Source organism: Thermobia domestica, chromosome 4 (assembly GCF_964235325.1).
Source record: "Thermobia domestica chromosome 4, izTheDome1.hap1.1, whole genome shotgun sequence".
Taxonomy (NCBI): domain Eukaryota; kingdom Metazoa; phylum Arthropoda; class Insecta; order Zygentoma; family Lepismatidae; genus Thermobia; species Thermobia domestica.
In genome coordinates this window covers 73,657,680-73,680,639 of record NC_137457.1, presented here as the reverse complement: position 1 = coordinate 73,680,639, position 22,960 = coordinate 73,657,680, and positions in this window count along the sequence as shown.

Below are 22,960 nucleotides of genomic sequence, written 5' to 3'. Positions count from 1 at the left end.
GTCCTTTTGACCCACGATCCACTGACCCACTCACAAATCTTGACCCATTTCACCCACTTACCAACCAACCCATTGACCCACTCCATCTTTGATTTTAACATGTCTTGTTTCATTTAAAAGACGAAACATACATCCCCATAATTTTTTCATCGATTTCGAAGATTGGCTTAATATCATAGTTGAAATGGTAATTTCTTCTTAAGGTGAGAAATTGATATGATTAAAAAGCCCATCTTGAAGTGGGTACAAATTACCTTCCAAAGTTATTAGAAACGCTTTCTCACCTCGAAAACTATGAATTCGACAAATATTTAAGTAATTTTTGAGATTTTATTTTTAGCTCTCCCAGGCCATCATCCTGTGAAGATGGGGATGAATTTGGATGTAACCTCCATTTGGAGCATCACTATCCATCTCAACGACCAAGAAAATTATGGATGAAACACTAAGATAAGTCGTTTTATATTATTTTTACATGCCACACCTCCCAACTTCCATAACTTCATACTACTACAATATTTTCTTCTTAGATTGAAAGTACTCTGTCCCCCAAATTTGGTAAAGGTTGTCCCAGACATTCCAGAAATACTTTGGAATATTCATTTATACAGAAACATTAAATACATAGAGCTCTGCGAGCAATGCCTTCGATGCTGCATTTGTAAATTCAGAATCCAGCTGACATGTTCGCTCAGAAGTGGTGCTATTTATCTCGGTGATAATGAAACCATGGAAGCTATACTCATATCGGTCGTTTAGAATCATTGTATATGTTACTCCCTTCGACTCTGTTAGATGTGCTGGGGAATATTACTCCTACTGGAAGTTGAACTTAAACTTAAAGGTAATCAGAACTGCTTCCAATGAACTTGGGGACCACGAAAGATATGGATTGTCTACTAACATTGGTCATTTTCAATCATTTCTACATGTCACAAATTTCACACATTCCTTCAGGGTGTTAATGGGGGCTTAACTCTGGAGTGTCACTCTTTATCTAAGAGACCCCCAAAATTATAGATTCGACACTAATATCGGTATTTTTTTTATATATAATTTTGATGTCAGCCCCTTTCATTCCTCCTAGTACAGCAAACGGATACTGCCACCGCTAGGACTACATTTGGTCTTAAATGGCATTAAAATTTCTACCAATTAATTTAGCGACTAGTGCTGCATTTAGAAGCTCGGCGTCCCTACGCACTTTTGCTCTCGGCGCCCCCAGTAACTACATATTTCTCCGCCCCTTGATCCCAAACTTACAAATAAAACTTAATTCGAATATGCTTAATTAGTGAATTTATTGCAGTTAAATACCACTTACTAGATGCTACAGCTACAACTACGTAACAAAAAATAAATGTGAAACATGTTCTGAATTATTTTTAGATTTCTTACGTTTTCATTAAATATATTAGATAGTAAAATAGGATTGCTTATGAAATAGTACATTTGCTCTCGATTTTTTTAACTTTTTCATACGAAAAAAATTAAAATTTTAAACTTTGCGCTTTTCAAATATGTTGCCCTCTAGGCACGGGCCTAGTTGGACTAATGGGAAATGGGGCACTGAAAACTTACGATTCCACTCTAATATCGGTTGATTTCGATATTTTTATGTCGCTACGTAAACACCCTGGGTGCTAATGGGAGCTTAATTGGACTTGAATTGAAAGTAGAACTGTTTACCTAAGCGACCACGAAACTATGGATTCGATACTCATATCGATCCTTTTCTAGCATTTTTGATATGTATCACGACAGTACTCTTTTCCAGATTGTAAGAAATATGGCTAAATTGCTCTAGACATATCAGAATTATGTAGAAACACACACATACATCCACTTTCATGTATATAAATGAAAGTGGATGTATGTGTGTGAACGCAACATGAGCGAGCGAGAAATAGAGAGAGCGACCAAAGGCATCACCACTTCCACATTGCAAAAGCATATATCAGGTATTGAATTGAAAATCTACGCAAAGACCTTCTGCTGTGGCATACTTCATAAGGACAATTCCAGTCTGCTCACGTGAACTTTGGGGTTCATGAATTTTTTTTTGCGAGCGTTCCGACTTTGGATTCTCTGTTTATACCCTGTTTTTATGCCTCGGATAAGTTTTCAAGAACATCAATGACGTACTGTAATACGAATGTTGAGAAGTAACCTATATATGACAAATAGCTGCAAGTAAATACACTACATAATTTATTTATTGTGACGAATTATCATTTTCTTATTTTGTATTTAACATTCACATATAGTATACCAACGTACTGCGAACACCTGTTATATTTTAAACATAATAATCACTATGTTCTGCAATGATTATATATTTTTGCCTCGAAACAGCAATAAAGAATGCGCTCAACCTTTTTGAGACAAGGTGTACCTGTATAAAGATAAACATTCACGCGAACAATAGCCTTTTAAATATCCCACCACAATACAACCCTTTCATCTCTTATACAGTTTTCTTTTTCAAATAGTCAGCTCAAAGCTGCTTGGAGAAAATGCCATTTAAATGATGATAGAATTTTGGATTCGTCTGAAAAGAGGATCTATTGCTACTGGTCCTTTGAAATTTCGTGGTGTGCAATAACGCTGTGAATCTTTTACTACTCTGCGGTGTTCATATTTTATTTTAACTGATACAACTGAAGTAAAAATTCAATAGATAATAAAGTGGGAGATGAAGAGACGGCAGGCATTTTTTCTTATCTGTGGGAGTTAGCTTTGAGTATCATAGTAACGCGACTGAATATCAATATATTATGCAGATAGGGTCGCATTGTTGGCTCAGAGATTAGCTGACTATGATCTGTATTGTACTGTCTAATAAATTCTGGCTGATTTTGTAAAGTTTACACTTTGAAAGTATTCATAGATGTCGGTCGCAGTAGGGAATGATTGGTTCCATGTCACTTCAGCAACTACAACATTGATTTCTGCCAAGTTCCCTGCACTCTTCATAAACAAAACTGACAGTTGATTTGAACAAAAGAAAAATGCTCCACCTATAATAGGGTTAACCGTGTTGAGATTCGAAGACGACGATAAATTTTGCCACTTGGTCGCATTAAATCTTTCGTAAATGGTTGAAGCTATAATGCAGTGATATCCATACATCATACACATCTGACCAGCTACAAATATTAACAAATAACCGCAAGAAACATGTGTAGTTTATGCTTCTTTCTTTACATTTATCTTGATACCCTTTGATAAATAATAATAATGGATCAATATTCTAAAATGTATAGTGGTCAGACGTACTCTGAGAAAATAACAGATCAATAATGTTACACAAAGTTAGCTATTTGAAATTGCATTTTGTGAAATGAGTAAAAATTTCAAATGCGCATATCAAACTTTAACTTAGACTATCACATGTATTAATGTCTTACTACTTACAAAGACGCAGCAATTCACGTCGAATTTACTGAACTGTCTAATACTATGATCATAATAGGATTAATTAAATGAACACGAATAGAATTACATTGTATCTAAGGAGTGACTTTATTTCTAAGCCCCCATTTCTAAAAGTATCATAAATAGCTACCTCTTCCATTTCAATAACTGATTCCTTAATATACATTTTAAATCGCAATACCATCTTCAGCAATTTCACATTGCAAAATGTTTTGGAGGCTGCTACGTTTTCAACATTGCAGAAGTTAGTTAGCTCCAAAAGTGATTATAATTATACGTAACGGCATGTATTTTTATGATACTATGATGGAAGGGAAACAGGAACAAAATATTTCAAGAAGTTACATATATACAGGATCCAGCTTTATTTTTATGGCGGGTATATAATAATGTAAATTTAAAGTGTAAACAAAATTAATATTTTCACTTCACTATTTTGTAACATTTCAGTATTTTATAGATTATTAGTAGAGATACTATTAGATTATTTATATGCATTTATTTCCTATATATTGATTTGCAATAGAACAACATTGCATACTTACAAAAACATCCAACTGTAGAAAGTAGGAAATTAAACACATATAATTATTTCCATTCTGTCGGTCGATAATATGTAATAAGTAATGTTTAAAGTTGGAGAACACTAAAAAACTACATACAAATTGTTTTCAATATTTCGTAATTTCTATAAAATATTCAACGTAAATAACATTCATTGCCGGTGCATACACACAAGGATTGTTTTCACATATTTAAATGGAGACTGTTACATATAATTACGTAAAAACTGTCTTAGAAAATAACGTTTGTTTAATATTAATGTTTCTACATTAAATTAAGACGAGTGATTTTCTGCTAAGTCCTAAGTATTGGTAGAAATAAGAAACAAATTGTAGTAAGTAAAATTATTCATTTCTAGTGACGAGATTAACCATTTCTCATTACTTTTCGTTTTCATTCTGAACTTCGGCATCAGGATTGCAATCTCAAACACAGGCTACACTAAGATTAAGCAGCCATGTTACTCTAACAAAAAGAAAACAACGAACAAGGCTACTATCTTGTATAATTTGCACTTCAACACTTTAGAACATATTGCAATGTAATACATTTTAAACACAGCAGCAACAAGATATAAATGCTCTCGTTCGGCATCTCAGTTATTAGTGAAAGTCTCTTGGTATGTAATATTGATATTCTATATTTGAATCCTTCTATCGATTTAGAATCAAAAATTATTTTTTATTGTATTTAGCTTACTCCAGAACAACGTGTAACAATAATAAAGCACTACAAATTTTAATGCTGCTTCAATCATGGTGCGATATATATCTGAACATGTAGCATGTCAAATTTTGAAAAATAATAATGTTACGAATATAAGTCGCTACAGATCACAATTTTCACAATTTTAATTCCAAAATTAGTTATTCTTTGTTAATTTCATAGTGGGGCATAAGCTGATTGTGGACCTCATGCAGAACGTTGGAGAGTACACGTAAAAAGCAGGCAAATATTTAAGCGTAAGTATACGTGCTAGAAAGGTAGTAGATATTCGTAAATCATTATGATAATAATTGTGTTGAATAAGCCGTTCAAAGAATGAATTTTATGGATGAACAAAAACAGTTGTTCATCAGATTTATAGTGGCAAGAAGATACATCAGATATACCCTTATTAAAGATTGTTCAAAGACATAAACAAATGTAGCCGAGTAAGAAGGAAATAAATAGATAAAAGCATATATATAAGTAAACGATTCATATAAAATGGTACACTCACGTCCAAAATAATTGTCGCATATCGATAACTGTCTTCTTATAAGAATATAATTTGATAATGATTTTGCAGGGTACTTTGAATTCTGATACAAAGTGTATAATGTATATTTGTGACAAATGTCATAGAAAAAGAATTGTAAATGCGAAAATTATAATGAGTAAAACAAAATGTATATAAATGGACAAGGAAATTTTATTTTCGTTTTATTGTTCTTATTTACTGCTTTTTGACATGAAATTTACCACATCTTTGTCGATTATGCACATACTAACATTATAAGAAATATCGGGGAAATTCGTTATCAAATTATTTTCCTGCAACAACATTTTTATAGACATGCGACAACAATTTTGGACATGAGTGTATATAAGTAAATTGATAACAGTTGGCTATGTCAAGTACAGTTCAGTACCACAATAGAAAAAAAACAATACTTTCAGTTGCTCTACTTTATAGGACATCCGTGATAAAAAGAGTATATTCGGAAAGTAGTGTACATATGTATGTTCTCCTGACAACTTTTCCCCTCCATCCCTAACGGCCCAAAAAGTACGAATCCGCCACTGACCATAGTACTTTAACAAAGTAGAATAGCACAAAGTAGATTGAGTAATTGCACTGCACATAGGCTTTTATGACATTTAAGATCATAAAAACTTACATCTATAAGCGCTGTCTAACTTATAGCGCTGTCTTTGATTGAACAGATAGTTTTTCTTTGATCTAAATTGGTACATAAATAGATGAATGATGAGAAGTTAAAGTTAAGCATGCTGATTCGCTGTTACACACACACACACACACACACACACATATATATATATATATATATATATATATATATATATATATATATATATATATATATATATATACTCTCGCCACACACGCTAATACATGCATCCAGTTTACAAGCAAGTGTCAGTTGAGAGAACAGCAATAACATACACGAGATTTATTATCATTCTCTTTATTTCTTTTTTGAAGCGTGATTAACAATCCAGCTTCTTTTTCCTTCTCCTAACACCAACATACTTATATACATTAGCCTCTTTCTTCAATATGGCTTCTAGGTAGCAGCCGTGAGATGGCGCTGTACCGATGACGTCGTATAATGCATGTTAGACAACGTCACACATACATATACAAGCACTCTTATTGTCTTCACCAGAGGGCGCTACATCGAAGACGTTGTCTAATGCTCGTTAGACTACATCACACATGATGTAATTAAATCTGCAACAAAATATCTCTTGGTTCTCTTCCTTGGTATATAATCCTTTAGAGATTTCACATAATCTAGAAACTGGGTTGGAAACTAATTCTTTAACATGTTTTTCCAGAATCGTTATCATTACGAACTAAGGTTTGAGACTATTACCAATGAATTACCACCAAAGAAGGTAAACATGATAATTTCTTGAACACGATAATCAACTGTCATCAGTGGCGTATTGGAGGGATGCTTTTCTTAAAATCGTTACACCTACGTAATTTATTAACCGATTTTCAAAATTCAAACGGCATTTATTAAAGAAATAAATTTGCTATTTTTGAATGTATTGTTGGTTGTATAACTATAATGATATTGCTACAAAAACTCAAATAACTCTCGAATTTGTACAAGTATGTTTAAAATTCAAATGGCATTGTGTTTTGTATATTTAAAGGTTTTAGTTTTATGACCTTGTAACCATAAAACCCTTAAAATCAATTAACTATAATTTAACACACCTAAAATTTCAAGTTTGGATACTGATAATGGAATCTTCTGCTAACCTCGTTCTCTATGGGAAACAATGACTTCTTAAACTCAGTGAATTTGTCATGGTTTAAGCTGAATAGACAGCCTTTAATATCAAAAAATACTTCCGTTTCAGTTTAAACATTTCTCACAATTACATTGAAATTATTAGTAAGAATGAACTTCTTTGGGGGATCCATACAAACCACTCCATTTTTTTACTTTAGAAAAAAATATCATTTTTGTTACTTCTTAGATTCATTTTTAAGGAACAGCGGGTGCATTTTATAACCATTAGAAATATCTTTCATTCCATCATGCCTCATAAACAGTTTCTTAGTTTTCATCTCTTTTAAAACTTGATCAGTATATTCATTATCTCTCTGTGGAAATAAGGTTTTCTATTTCTCATTTAGATGTACTAATACCTTTTCCCCAGTGTATTTTGTTTGTATCAATTTCCATGAGGTTATTTCGTATGATTTTCCTTCTTTCAGATCTTGCAATTTAACAAACTTTAAAATGTTAATATTGTTTTTCTTATTTAATTGTGAGGCCATTTCTCATTTATTGTATAAAACTTTTAAAAATTTGTTAATTTTTGTAGTGATCTTATTTCATTATACATATAGTTAATTCTATCAACAATGTCTTTTATATGTTCGTCTGTTAATTCTCCATTCATTTCTTTAATAACATTAAGCTCATTCTTAAACATAGCAATTTGAGTAACCATATTTTTATAATACTCTTTCTTCGAAGCTATATTAAATCGTGTTGATAAACCAGTGATAACGGCAGAAGCAGATGCAAAAGCTGTTGTAATAATTGAATAGACTGTAAACCCTGTTGAAGCAGAAAGTAGTATCGAAAATGCAATAAGAGTAACATAAATACATTTTAATTTCTTAAATTTCCTCTTATTTTCCGCTAGTAAATTTTGAAGTGTTAGTATCGTATCCTCAATTAACGCAATTAGATTCTCTCGTGGAATGTTATCTGGTATATTCATTTTATTATATATTTTTTATGATCATTTTCAAATTATCGGTTTTCATTAAATGAACACAAGTGGAACAATTCGTTCCTATTAAACAAATTATTCTAGTAATCTAGCTTAAACACAAGTGTAACTATTCGTTCCTATTAAACAAATTATTCTAGTCGTCTAGCTTAAACACAAGTGGAACAATTCGTTCCTATTAAAAGAATATTCTAGTCATCTAGCTTAAACACAACTGGAACAATTCTTTCCTATTAAGCAAATTATTCCAGTCATCTACCTTAAACACAAGTGGAACAATTCGTTCCTATTAAACAAATTATTCTAGTTATCTAGCTTAAACACAAGTGGAACAATTCTTTCCGTTTTGTAGGGTTTGGATCACAATCTGTTTATCTTCTTGGTATATATAAGTTTTTATGATAATTACCATAAAACATTTACAAACTAAACATATAATTGATTTATATCTTCTCGATTATTTTTTTCTTTTTGAACATCATATTCAAGGTTTTTCTTGGCAATTGTTTCAACATAACAAATCGTTTATATGGTACATCGCTTTCAAAATTAACAGTTAATTTCAAATTCGTTCTATCATTCACAGTTACTGATTTATGCTTGCTTGTGTTAATTACGAACATGGGTCTATTTTCTATAAACCCTTTAGGATAATAAAACATCTCAGTGTTTTTAATTGTAACTCTCTTGTATATTGTATACATTTCGTAAGCTTTGAGATATTTATGTTTTTCAAAATCTAAGTTCAAAGATTCTAAAGGAAAAGACTCATTTCTAGAATTCCGAAAATGGATATAATGTACTTTGCAATGTTCAAAATAGCTTGAATCTCTTTCTTGATTATCATTCCTATCAGTTTGGAAAAAATGCAAACACGAAATTGGGCATATAAAATTCGCTTGAGTTAAATTGTGTGGTTAAATCAAATTTTAAATATTTACCTGTAACTGAGTTTTGTAAACATTGATATGTATTGATGGAAATAGGAATCTTACCCTCTTTTAACATGTTAGTTCTTAGCAAGATAGCGTAGTTAGGTTCATAATTAACAATATGCATTCTCAACTCCATATTTGTAATCTTAACTTTACCTGGATGTGGTTGATCATTCTCATATGTTCCATCTGCCTTTTTTGTTTTCCAAATACAAAATGAATTGTCATCAAAACCACTTCTTCTAAATGTATATTTCAACCCTCGTTTCCACACAATATCTTTAAAATCAGAACAAAATCCTGGTAAGTGTCTTAGTAAAAATACTAATTCTTCATCTGTTCTTCGCCATGTAATTCCTTCCCATCCACATTCATCTTAATGATTTGCTTCTGGTTTTGAAATCGTACATGTGTTTACAACTGTCGAAGTTAAACCAGGATAATCCATAATGTCTAATATCTGTCCATGTTTACTAACTTGTATTTGAGAAAACAGATGTGCGAACAAGTTATTAACAACTCTAATATTTTTACCAGCAGTATATTCTCCATTAGCATCTCTACCTTTAATTTCGAAAGTTACATAAATTTCGGCGTAATAAGGATGAACGAACCCACCCCCAAAATCTATATCAAATTCAATAGATCTGTTTGGTTTATTTAAATATCGATTGTCTTTTGATTAGGTTCAAAAGATTTTAATTCATATTACTCTATTATATCGATATTTACTATAAAGAAAAAATATTGTTATCGGTTTATGAATTAAACCCATAAAGCAAACTTAAATATAACTTCTCTAGATATCCTTATTTCTATTCACCCGACTAATGATTTCGAAAAACTATGTCCATCTGTAAACATTTTTAATACTACAATACATACATGCCCACAGATTACCTCGTTAAAATGTTGTATACGATTGCTACTGTACTCTATATTATAACCAAGTTATTTTATGAGTGTCTTTGGTGAATTACTTCCGAATAAATCAAATACATACTTTTTATTTCCTTCTTTCCAATAACAAATCCAACGTGTTCCTATATTCTTAGATATCAAAGTTAACAATACCACATTCATTCTTCTTTGGTTGTTTAGGCAATTCATCACTCATTAATACACCTCTAAATTTTCTTATCCTAAGCTTTTTAACAAGATGAATTAAATCGAAATTACTTAAGGCTTTGATTTATTTTTCTTTACTTTTCGAGACTGTACGTTTTTTGAAAGCTTACTACCTTTTTTCTTCCATTCCTAAGTTATGTCTCTTTTGTTCTTCTAATTCTGGTTTATTCTTTTTTACATCTTCTATCGTTTTGACCACAGTAGCAACTCCAGCAGTAGCAGAACCAAGAGCGTCTATTAAAGCTAGAATGGTTGGAATTGCAAATATAAAACCTTCATAGTGAACTTTATTATCATTTGTCTTTTGTCTTGTCTTTATCTGTATTTGTCTTTATCATTTGTTTCCCATGCTTTATTTTCTAATTCTTTGTCTGCAATAAGTGTAGAAGTTGTATCTTTATTATCTCTGTAGTAAATATTATGTTCTCTACAAGCTTCATCTAATGGATTAATACCTTTATCTCCTCTTTCTATTCTCTCTTGCAGCTTCGTAAAACGCCCGCAAAATTCGTAGCTTGGAATATGCACACTGGTATTCCCTTCATGATTAAAATCCTATTCATTAAACCTATTCCATACTTCTCACTGTTCCAAAATTTTGGTGGTAGCGTATTCAATATCTTTATCAAATAACCTATACCCTTTGAATCATTAGGAACAGATTGCGAGAGTTTAGAATTAATTATATTGATTATGCCTAATTTCTCATTAAAAAAGTTATCATTTCCATCTTTTTCTTCTCCATTCCTTAACTATTAATAGATCAATTAATTTTCTCACATCATCCATCCATATATATTCTTTAGGTTATTCGTTGTATATATTTATTCCTTCTCCAGACGATGTTGTTTTCTTTCTTGTTGGTGTTGGAGCTAAAGTTGGTTTTATGTATCTATCCCATCTAATATTTTCTTTATATTTTTCGCTTCTACCAGATCATTGTTTTCTTGTATTTGGATCATTGTTATGAAATACTACATTAGAATAAATGACTATTTGTGTATATTATCCTAGATCATCTTCATTACTGTTTTTGGATTATGTTTTGTCAGTAGTCCCCATAAACCTTCTGCTCCTGTGTAATGTCGATTATTAATAATTAAATCATCACCATGAATTTTAACTTCCGTATCCCCAATCATATGTACGATTTTTCCATCTTCATCATATGGTAGAATTTTCAAAATTTTATCATCTGTAGTTGCATATCTCGAAGCAATCTTGCCAAAATGGGTAGCTGGTAAATATTCTATTCCTTCTACTTTATACCTAATTTGCTTTTTCATATGTTTGATTTCTTCTGTTATAGGTGTATCACTTACACTTATTGAACTCTCATACATAGGAGGTGTTACTAATAAGCTTGAATCTACTTTTGTGGTTTTAGTTACAACTGGAACTAACTCTTGAATTAAATTATTATTTTCTTCTGCTACTTTTGATATATTTTGTCCAAAGCTTTCAATTGCATCTATATAAGGTTGATCTTGTTCTTTATATTTTTCATATTTACTTCGATTAGCTTGTTTAATTTCCGTAAATCTTTTAACAAGTTCTTGCTTTAACTTTATATATTTCTTACCTTCAACAACATCTAACTGACTCATTTATTATATAAAAAATAAGAAACGTAACCTTACGTAAAACAACATACACGTTCAATCACGTTTCGCTCCAGCCTATACTTATAAAAAATTTTGAATTTTATTTCTGTATTTGTCATTATTCGTTTTCCTAGTCATATCTATTGTTAACAAAAACATGCTGTTTTTCGGAAAACTTATTGAATAAAGATTGTAAGTTTTCAAACGACATATCTGATCGAACAATTCATCATATATGTGTTTTAAATTTGTGTTATCCTGTCTGAAGATTCAAAGAAAATTTAAGTTGCCTCTTATTAGCAGTTTTGGTACTTCAGAATATGTTTGTCCGAGATAGAAATAGCTCAAACCTTTATGACGATCTCGAGTAAAATATACTCTAACGTGGTTTTGTTGTTCTAAAATGAAATCATCAAACACTACGACAGAATCGTTCTTACACTCATCTAATGGAATAATCTCTTCGTAGTTTCCTCTTACTACTGCCATTGTATCTTTAATGTTACATTCTATATCTCGAGAAAGTTGTATTAGCCGTTGGTATTTAGGTTGATGTAGGCTTTTAGAATAGATGTATACATTTGCATATTTTAAACATTCAGTTGCTGACAAAAAAATATCAATCATCATCGTTCTTTTACCACAACCACTAGTTCCAACTATTAGACATCTTATATCATCAGGGAACAACACACCGTTCCTCCGTTTTCTTTGTGTCTTTTTCTGTTAACCTTACTTTAATATCCCAATTATCCCTTTTATTTTTTATTATATAATAAATGAAAGTATTTAGTTTAAATGTTTATTCATCTGTATTAAACATGTCTTTATATTACCCATTTGAAAACAACTTAGAAATAGCTCTTGCGGGATTTTATACAACATACCTAACTCCAAACATTACAGAAAGAAATAATAAATTAACAATTTGTAGTAGCCTTCCAGACTATCTTACAAAACAACTCAGTTCAACCTGGTCAATATAACTTAAAATAATTAGGAGAACATTTTAAATTAATTCTTCCATACTCCGATGGTTTTATAGCTATTTGACATATTAATTCACCGAATACAAAAAGAAGAACAGCGTTAAAATATTTAGCAAATTGTGTGATATAACCTTAGATACCATTTACACTGTATTAGGTTTTACCGAGAAGAAGTTAGTTAGAAACTCAGAACATGTAGGAGATAAACCACCAAAGTTTGATCCATTTGATACTATAAATATTCACTGTGATTTTGCAGAAGGTATCATTTTAAAACATAAAGATACAACACATAACGAAACAGATATAATAGCGACGTTTAGAACAAATGCAGAATTTAGAGAGCCAATTATATGTGATCCTAGAGAAAATATATTTTCCCCAATACATCACAACAAATTTAATAATTTCAAAGCTCCAATTCGAGATGAGAATGGTGATTTGATTGATTTTTGTGGAGCTGATATAACTGTTCTTCTTGCTGTTAAATAGGTATAAATTTTCTATATAATAAATACGGATATCTTTGGGAATATTAAAAGTAGGATGAATGATACCATTAGTGATCTAGATAAAGGTTTTACATCAAATAAAAAGTTACTACATGGGTTGACTTTAAAAAGAAAAGACTTGTTAATGTAGCTGATGCTATTGACCAACAAGATGTAGTAACTTTTATCAGCTTGAATCAATAATTAGTCAATTACAAAGTGATAGAAAAAATTTGAGAATGTATTAAAATCATTACAAGACACGTACATAAAGACGGACGATGGTTATGCTTTGAGGAAAGAATATATGGAAGAAATCCAAAAGACTAATAATAATGTACTTCTTTTGTTTAGCGCAAATGTTCCTATATCAGAATTCAATAAATACAAAGCGGAAATTTCATCGCAGTTAGAGAATGTTGTTAGAAAGAATGATATAGATAAATTTGTTACAAAAGAAGATTTCCAAAAATCAAACAAAGAAGCAAATATTTCATTGTGAAGAAAGAAACTATAAAACTATTATGTCGATTGAGAACTAAGAATGATAAAGACACAATTTTTATAATATTTAATCCATGGAATAGTTATAAGTTTCTCTTTAATGCGAAAATAATGAATATGGAATAAAGTTTGGATAAATACTATCTACATATATTTTTGAACGATACTTTAGTTAAAACTTTTCCTTTAGACGTTAAAAATCGTGATATAATTACGTTTCAAGCAGATTAAAATTCAGCTTTTGAAGAAGGACAGTTACTATCTGTTATTTTGTACGTAGAAAGAGAACTTAACTGATTTTCTATACAATAAATAGGATGTATTGTGTGAAGTGTACGAAATCAAAAGATACAAAGAAAGATACAATTAGGATAGAACAAACAAAGAATGGATAATATATTAAGAAAGGTATTTGTTCTGTATGCGGTATCACTAAATCTCAATTCGTTAAAAAGAAGGATTGACTAGAAGAAGGTAAAGGTATTAGAGAAGACATTATAGAAGACATTCACAAACCATCTAGAAAAAACTTTGACAGACTAAGTGTGGTTATAAAAGGTATCGATGATCTTTGGCAAGCTGATCTTGTAGAAATGGATAGCGGAGTATTAAAAGGTGTTTCCAAATTAAATAAAGGCTATAAGTATCTGCTAACGATTATAGATGTGTTTTTGAAATATGCTTTTTCCGTTCCCGTTAAAGAAAAGAGTTGAAAAAAATGTCACCGAGGCGTTTAAACCAACATTAAAAATTAGAAAACCTAATAACTTACAAACAGATTTATAATAAAGAATTCAAGAAGTTAATGGAGGAAAATAAGATTAATCATTACTCAACCTATAGTGGTAAGAAAGCTTCTGTTGTTGAGAGATTTATTAGAACACTTAATTAGAACATGTGGAAGAAGTTTACAATACAAGGAATTTATAAATGGATAGAGATATTAGTTAGTTAACGCCATCAGTAGTTAACGAATATAATAATCGTGTGCATAGAACAATTGGTTTAAAGCCTATAGAAGTTAATAAGAAGAATGAGCGAACAATATTAGAGAAAGTGTATAAGAAAGAATATAAGCGTGTTAAGCCCAAATACAAATTAGGTGATCATGTTCGTATAAGTAAATCGAAAGGATTATTTGAGAAAGGATGTATACCTAATTGGTCTACAGAAGTATTTGTTATTAGCGAAGTTATTCCATCTAATCCACCTACTTATAGAATTAAAGAGTTAGAAGAAGATGTGCAAGGTAGATGTTACGAAACAGAACTATTAAAGACGAAACTTAAAGATGAATACTTGGTAGAAAAGGTTTTGAGAAAGAAAGGTGACAAAGTATACGTTAAATGGTTAGGATTTGATGATTCGCATAATAGCTGGATAGATAAAAGTAATGTTGTGATGTAAGTATAAATGTTATCTTTTATGGTTATTATTCCATAAAAGGCTAGTATATTATAATAAATAACTAAGTGGAACGAATTCGGACTAATTTGAAAACTTATCTTACACAGCAAGGAAAAACTTTATACTTTTAATTCTAGCAACTTTATTAAAGCAACTTACGAAATGAAACTTGCAGATAGCGAAGAAAAATAAGTTAAAAATTATTTTCTAAACAATAAATATGGGTACTATTGATAGTTCTCTTAGTTTGCACTATATTTGTTACGAACAGATTAAAGCCAATTATTGGTATGGTATTTTTGGTGATTTCAAATTGATTATAGATAAGTGTAGAGGATATTTCAATGCTACTAAGTTGTGTCAAAATGGGGGAAAAGAATTTAAACATTGGACAAGGTTAGATAAATCAAAAGATCTCCTACGATATTATAACAAGAAATTAGGTATGCCAGATCTTCACCACCAAATCTCAATTTTCATAGTTGAGTCAAAAGGAACAAATAAACAAGATCTATTAGTATCAGAAACATATGTAAGAAAATAATATTGAGTATCTCGTTTTGGATTTCAAATTAATTTTATGATAAGTGTTACAATATAACCGAATATTACTTCACACAAGAGTATAAATAGATTCTAGAAGACCAAAAATAGTTGCAAATAAGAGTAGGGAAAATAGAAAAAAACAATGGAGAGATTGAGAATTCAAAACGAGAGGCTTAAACGAAATTGCAGCACCATATACCGACGATAATTCAAAAGATAATTGCCTAATCATATACAAGAACAACAAGCTTAATGATCCTCTCCCTTATTATGCTATCAGATGCCAAAAGAGAAGCCTATATAAGCCTCTAAATGAAGCAGAAGAAAAATATCCGAATCATGAGATAATATATGAAAAGTTTAGAGATCCTAACAGTAATAAGTTATTCAACCTAATGCAGCAAGAACTAGATATTCGTAAAGGTAAGGGTAATGAGTTTTGGACATCCCTATCAGAAGAAGATTTAGTTAAAGAAATTGATGGTTTATATGATCGGTTAATATATAATCCTATGTAGAAACTTAATTCGTAGTGATCAAATATAATATTCTATATAATAAAAAATGGAGAAACTTAAACTAATTCATCATGAAATCTTAGCAACACTATTAGAAAAACAAATATTATTAGAAGAAAATGAGATGATATTGAAAGAAAAAGGGAATGCAGAACACTCACAAGAATCAAATTGGGGTAGTGAAAGTGAAAATGATAATGATGGTTACGAAAGTTATGATGAAGTAGATTACTCTTAAGTTGCAGGGGTGTTTTATGAAACTATTTACATAAAAGCCATGTAAAGAGTGGAAATGAATTACTAACTTTGATGGGTTATTCCCATGAAAGCCTGTTTAATAGAATATGCTAATAAACATCATAATTTTCAGTATTAGCTGTTGTATTAGATAACGAAAATGATTATTTTGTTCCTATTTTCTATAATACAACTGGATGGTATCGATTCTTGCTGCTAAGCCTATATACGACAACGTATGTAACTATTTAAATCTCAAAGACATAATTAACTTTAGTAAAATATTAAACATGCTAGATCATTTATCTAAAAAGATTATCAACAGAAAACAATAAAGAACTAGAGCGCTTTATATTAAAATCTAATGCTATGATCTTCCTTCTAATATACTAGAAACGTTAACTGAAGATCAGTGGAATACAATTTGTACAGGAAATTTGTCTGAAGATTGGATTAGAAGATACGATGATAAAATTAACTTTGATCTAACAGCAGAGCATCAATGTCTTTCAGATGCTTTTATAAGAGATTATGATGATAGATTTGATTTTGATCTAATAGCAGAGCATCAATACATTTCAGATGATTTTATGAGAGATTATGATGATAAAATTAATTTTGATCTAATATCAGAGTATAAATATATTTCAGATGATATTATATGAGATTATGATAGATTTGACTTTTATGCTTTATCATATCACCAAGAGTTATCAGAGGCTATTATGAGGGAATATGCTGACAAGATAGATAGGGGGATAATAGCAGAATATTGTAATAGTAGAACTAATAAACTATTTGAATCATTCTTGAGAGAATTTGAAAACAAAGGTTATTGGGAAGTATACACAAATGTAGAAATACCAAGAAATTTATATTATTAAACCGAAAATGATTTAGTTTTCATTAGATAAATAGTAGCTTCGACGAGTTATTACCATGAAAGCCATGTTCTAATACAATATGCTGATAGGCATCGAGATTTTCCACGTCACATGAATATTAGCTGTTGTATTAGATAACGAAAATTATTAAAATTATTTTTTATAGAGTGAGAAACAATAAAGTAATTATGAGTAATTTAATTAAGCATACAGTAATTGAATTAAAAACTTATTTAAAGGAAAGGGAATAAAATGTTATTCCCGATTAAGAAACGCAGAACTTATTGACCGTATTAAAGAACATGAAGATGAACAAAACACATTAAACTTTAACTAAATATTTCCTTTTCAAGAAGACATTTTTGAAAAACCAAAACCTAAAAGATTAAGTAGGAAGAAAGCTTCAAAACTGTTCCGATTTAAAAAAGACGTATCTGAAGAAACTAAACCAGCACGTATACCTATCAAAGTAGAATTAGAAGAATCAGTATTCAAGAAGCGTTTATAAACTATTAAAGTTGAAAATACAGGCGAATATAAAGATCCAATAAAATTTTTAGATACGAATGGAAGAGTTGCTGTTAACAAACTCAAAGAAGAATTAAAATTTCATCCAGTTAAAGTAAACCTTGGTTTTATTTGTGATCATATAAAAGATAAAGAAATACAAGAACGCAATTTCAAAACATCAAACAAGAGAATATTAGAAACAACTGGCTTAAATGAATATATACATCATGTAAAACAAAAACTTCGTATAGAAATGGAAGAATTTGAAGGTAGAGGATCAGGATGGACATTACATGAAATTAAATACGTACAAATAAGATTAAACAAGAATGTACCATTAAGAGCTTCTTCCTACATTGAACTTCCTAAACCGATTAAAGATAAGAAAGCAGTGATTAATATTAAAAATAGCGTCAATAAATGCTTCTTATACGCTATTGCAAGTTACTTAAAACCTATAGACAGATGTTCTTAATATCAAAGACCTTCACATTATAAACAGCTTGTTAATAAGTTACAAAAGAAATATTGTGATGCTATTGAATTTCCTGTACAATTAAAAGATATTCAAAAATTTGAAAGAAGAAATCATATTTCTATTAATGTTTATAGCTATGATAAGAGATATAATGTATACCCACTTCAAATCACAAAAACAAAGCAAGAAAAACATGTTAATTTATTATATGTAAAATATGATCAAAATAATAATCATTTTTGTTGGATAAAAGACTTATCACGATTAATAAGAAGTCAAGTAACAAAACATATTGAGAAGGTATACTTCTGTGATAGATGTTTAACAAGTCACTTTAGAAATGAGAAGCTGTTGCAAAACCATGACTATATTGTAAAGAATATGAGGCAGTTAGAATAGAACTTCCCAAATCATATGACAATCAAATAGAATTTCAAAACTATAATCGCTCATTTACGATAATTGCTGACTTGGAATGTATCTTATGTAAATTAAACATATAACACAATTGTAGTAAAACAGTAAAATATCAAAAGCATGTTCCAATGAGTTTTTGTTACTATGTCAAATATTCAAATGGAGACTATAAAGCCCCTGCTAGTTATATAGGTCCAGATGCTAGAAAAGTATTTATTGAAATGTTACAAAAAGATGCAATAGAAATCAAGAACATGTATAAAAGGGTAGTTGATATAAACCCGCCTACCGAGGAAAAAATAGAAGCTTATAGCAGTTCAGATACTTGTCATATATGTGAGAAAAACTTGAATGACTTACCACCAGCCGTTGAGAAAAAAACAATAATTATATTAAAGGGGAAAATAAGGTTCTACAAGGATAGAGATGATATGAGTGAAAAAAAATAAAAGAATGGAAGCATGACTTAAAAAAATGTTTGTATAAGATAAATAAAAATAAAACAAAAGTAAGAGATCGTGATCATTGAACTGGAAAACTTAGGGGTGCAACTCACAGTTATTGTAATTTAAACTATAAAAATCCTAATTTTATTCCAGTATTTTTGCACAATTTACCTGGTTATGATACTCATCTATTTATTAGGGAACTAGCTTATTATACAAACAAAATAAAACTGATTGCAAATAAAGAAGAAGGGTACATAACATATGAAAAATATATAAAAGTAGGAACAAAAGATGATATTAACTTAAGATGTGTTGATTCATTTAGATTTATGTCAGAGTTTAGCAGAGTTAACTAGTAATTTAAAACCATAACAATTTCGAGAAACATTAAAGTTTTTCCCGATTGATAAACTTGAGCTGCTTACTACTAAAGGTGGTTATCCATTTGAGTTTGTTGATTCATTTAAAAAATTACAAGAACCTGTTCCATTATTTCCAGACAAATTTACAAACAGATTAACAGGAGAAAAAATGAGTCCTGAACGCCATAAGCATCATGTACGAGTTTGTAAAGAATTCGATCTGAAGTTAATGTGGGACTATAGTGACCATTATAACAAAACAGATGTTCTTCAATTAACAGATATATTTGAGAACTTTAGAGATGTGTGTTTAAAGGCATATGGATTAGATCCTGGATGCTATTATCCAGCACCTGGCTCATCGTGGAATACAATGTTAAAGATGACTAAAATTAAGCTAGAAATGTTAACTGATTATGATAAAATATTAATGATAGAAAAGGGTATAAGAGGTGGAATTTCACAATGCAGTAAACGATATGTAAAAGCAAATAACAAATACATTACGAATTATAATAAACATGAGAGTTCAACATATTTAACATATCTAGATGCAAATATCTTTTATGGTTGAGCTATGAGCCAAGGAATGCCTTTAAAAGATTTTAAGTAGGTTAAACCTGATATAGATATAATGAATATTCCAGATGATTCTGAAACTGGCTATATACTAGAAGTTGATTTAGAATATCCAAAGCGTTTACATAACAAACGTTCTGATTTACCATTAGCTCCAGAAAACATGTGTCCACCAGAATCTAAACATCGAAAATTATTCACAACACTTTACAATAAAGAAAGATATGTAATTCACTATAAGAAGTTAAAACTATATATGTCACTTGGAATGAAATTAAAGAAAGTGCATAGGGCATTAAAATTCAAACAATGAGACTGGTGAAAGAAATGCATTGATTTAAATACAAATATGAGAACGCAAGCTAAAAATGAGTTTGAATAAATTTTCACAAGCTTATGAATAACTCAGTATTTGGAAAAACAATGGAAAATATTAGAAAGAGACAGCCCATACAATTAGAATGTGATCCTGAAAGAGTAGGAAAATTCATTGCAAAACCAAATTTTGATTACAGAATAATATTTACAAAGAACTTGTGCGCTATACATATGAAAAAAGAGCAATTGGCATTTAGTTAACCAATATATATTGGTATGAGCGTATTAGAACTATAAAAACTATTAATGTATGATTTTCACTATAACACTATGAAGCCGAAATATGGAGATAATATAGATTTATGTTACATGGATACTGATAGTTTTATATATGAGATTGAGACCGATGATTTCTATAAAGATTTAAAAGAAATGATTAACCAATTTGATACGAGTGAATATGAGGAAGATAATATATACAGAATACCACCAATAAATAAGAAAGTAATAGGTTAGATATAAAAGAAGGAATAAAGGTAAAATAATGACTGAGTTTGTTGGGCTACGAGCTAAGATGTATGCTTATAGAGTAAAAAATAAAGAAAAGAAAGAGGCTAAAGGAGGAACTAAATGTGTAATAGCAAAGCAGTTGCAGTTTAATGATTATAAATAAAGCTTATTTAAAAATGTTAAAACGTATAGAATTCAACCTAATTAGAAGTCGGAAGCATGAGCTATATACTATAACGGTTAATAAGCTAGCATTAGATTTTTCAGACGATAAAAGATATATATTACGGGATGGGGTAAATACATTGCTTGGGGGCATCGTAAGATAGAAAAGAAGTAGATGTAAGTTCTTTATAGTTAAGTGCTATAAAGATCCATACGCAAACAAGTTTAGTAATTATGTTAGTCATCTAGTGGTGATTTGTAGTTAGTGATTTTATATCCATTTTCTTTAAATTCTGGCAATCTTTTTTCTATCCAATTATGAAGCTTTAAATCGGATATGGAACAAAAGTTCTCATTACAATATGCAGGAATTCCACATACAACACATTTATTATTAATATTTCTTTCGTTAGTTAAGTAATAACAAGATGTAGTTTTGTTCCTTCTAGTAAAATATGGTGGGAAACCAACACATATTATATCTTTAAATAAAATAACTTGTGGTGCTGGTGTTTTTAGGCCAATGGGACTATATGCTGAATCTACAAACTTACATTTGATAATGTAGCTGGTCTTAAAATCATAAATGGTGTGTCTATATCCTTAAAGAAAAGATACATTATTTTTAAAATGTCATGCTCTAACATTTTATTATGTATTTCAGCCATTCATTTTTTTTTAGATAAGAGTGAATAATATAGCAATGATCCAGAATATTTTAATCATGCTCAATTTTGCTCTGCTCTATAACATATTTTACACTTATCAGACCTCTTGTCCCCAATTTGAGCGAATTTTCGGTACTTTTAATTCTCCACAAATTATGCACTTTTTCATGATTTATTAAATATAAAATATCCGAAATAATTATTTCATTTTTGTTATAACAAGATAGATTTCATGATTGTGATTTTAAATATATATGTCCAGTGCAATTACTCAATCTACTTTGTGCTATTCTTCTTTGTTAAAGTACGCAACTCTTTGCAGGTGCAGTTCTTTGTTATTCTTCTTTGTCTTCTTTGCCAGTGGCGGTTTCATATTTTTTTTTTGGAGTTAGGGATGGATGGGAAATGTTGTCTGCAGAACATACATAAGTACACTACTTCGGAATCTTTTTTGTCTTGATTACATCACGCACTCATCGAATGGCAAGCGGTATGAAATTCTATTAATGTTCTAGTTACTCTGTTGTCTTTTAACATAAAATTCATAACATAAAATTACCATACACAAAATTCCTTGGGTTAACGATGTAAATTAATTTGTATTTGGTAATGTACATGGTAATTTCCACAATCGATAATTCTAACACCAAATTACTATATATATATATATATATATATATATATATAAACGTGGCTTAGGATTATCCATTGTGGCAATTGCCATATAATACTTATAGTATCTCTTTTTATTGCATAATATAATACTTGTAAAGAACATATTGCATATGATTACAATAAAATCACCATGTCGAAGATTCCCCTAGATTCCATGCTCACACAAATTATTCATATTTTCGTGCATAATATATACTTTGAATACGTATGAATCAAATGTGGAGATATAGTGTGTAGATACAGAATGACAAAGATCATACTGAGTATTGTCAATTCGAATACCCTGTTTGAATGTTAAGTACGTGTTAAAATCTGAAATTTATCAAATTTTATTTTTTGTCATTTTTAAAATCGTATCCTAGGAAAGATTAGATACAGGAATAGCAAAGGTCAAAGATCTAATTAGTGTCATTGCTTTCAATATGTTTAATACTTTTCAAATATACAACAGATAACATTACACAAGAAATCACAATAATGAAACTTGTCGATAGTTCGCACTGGAGAACGTTCCATACGTGCGTAACGTATTTCAAATATTTAGCGTAAGCACATTAATTTCTCTGACCTGATCTTCAAAGGTACACTGATATG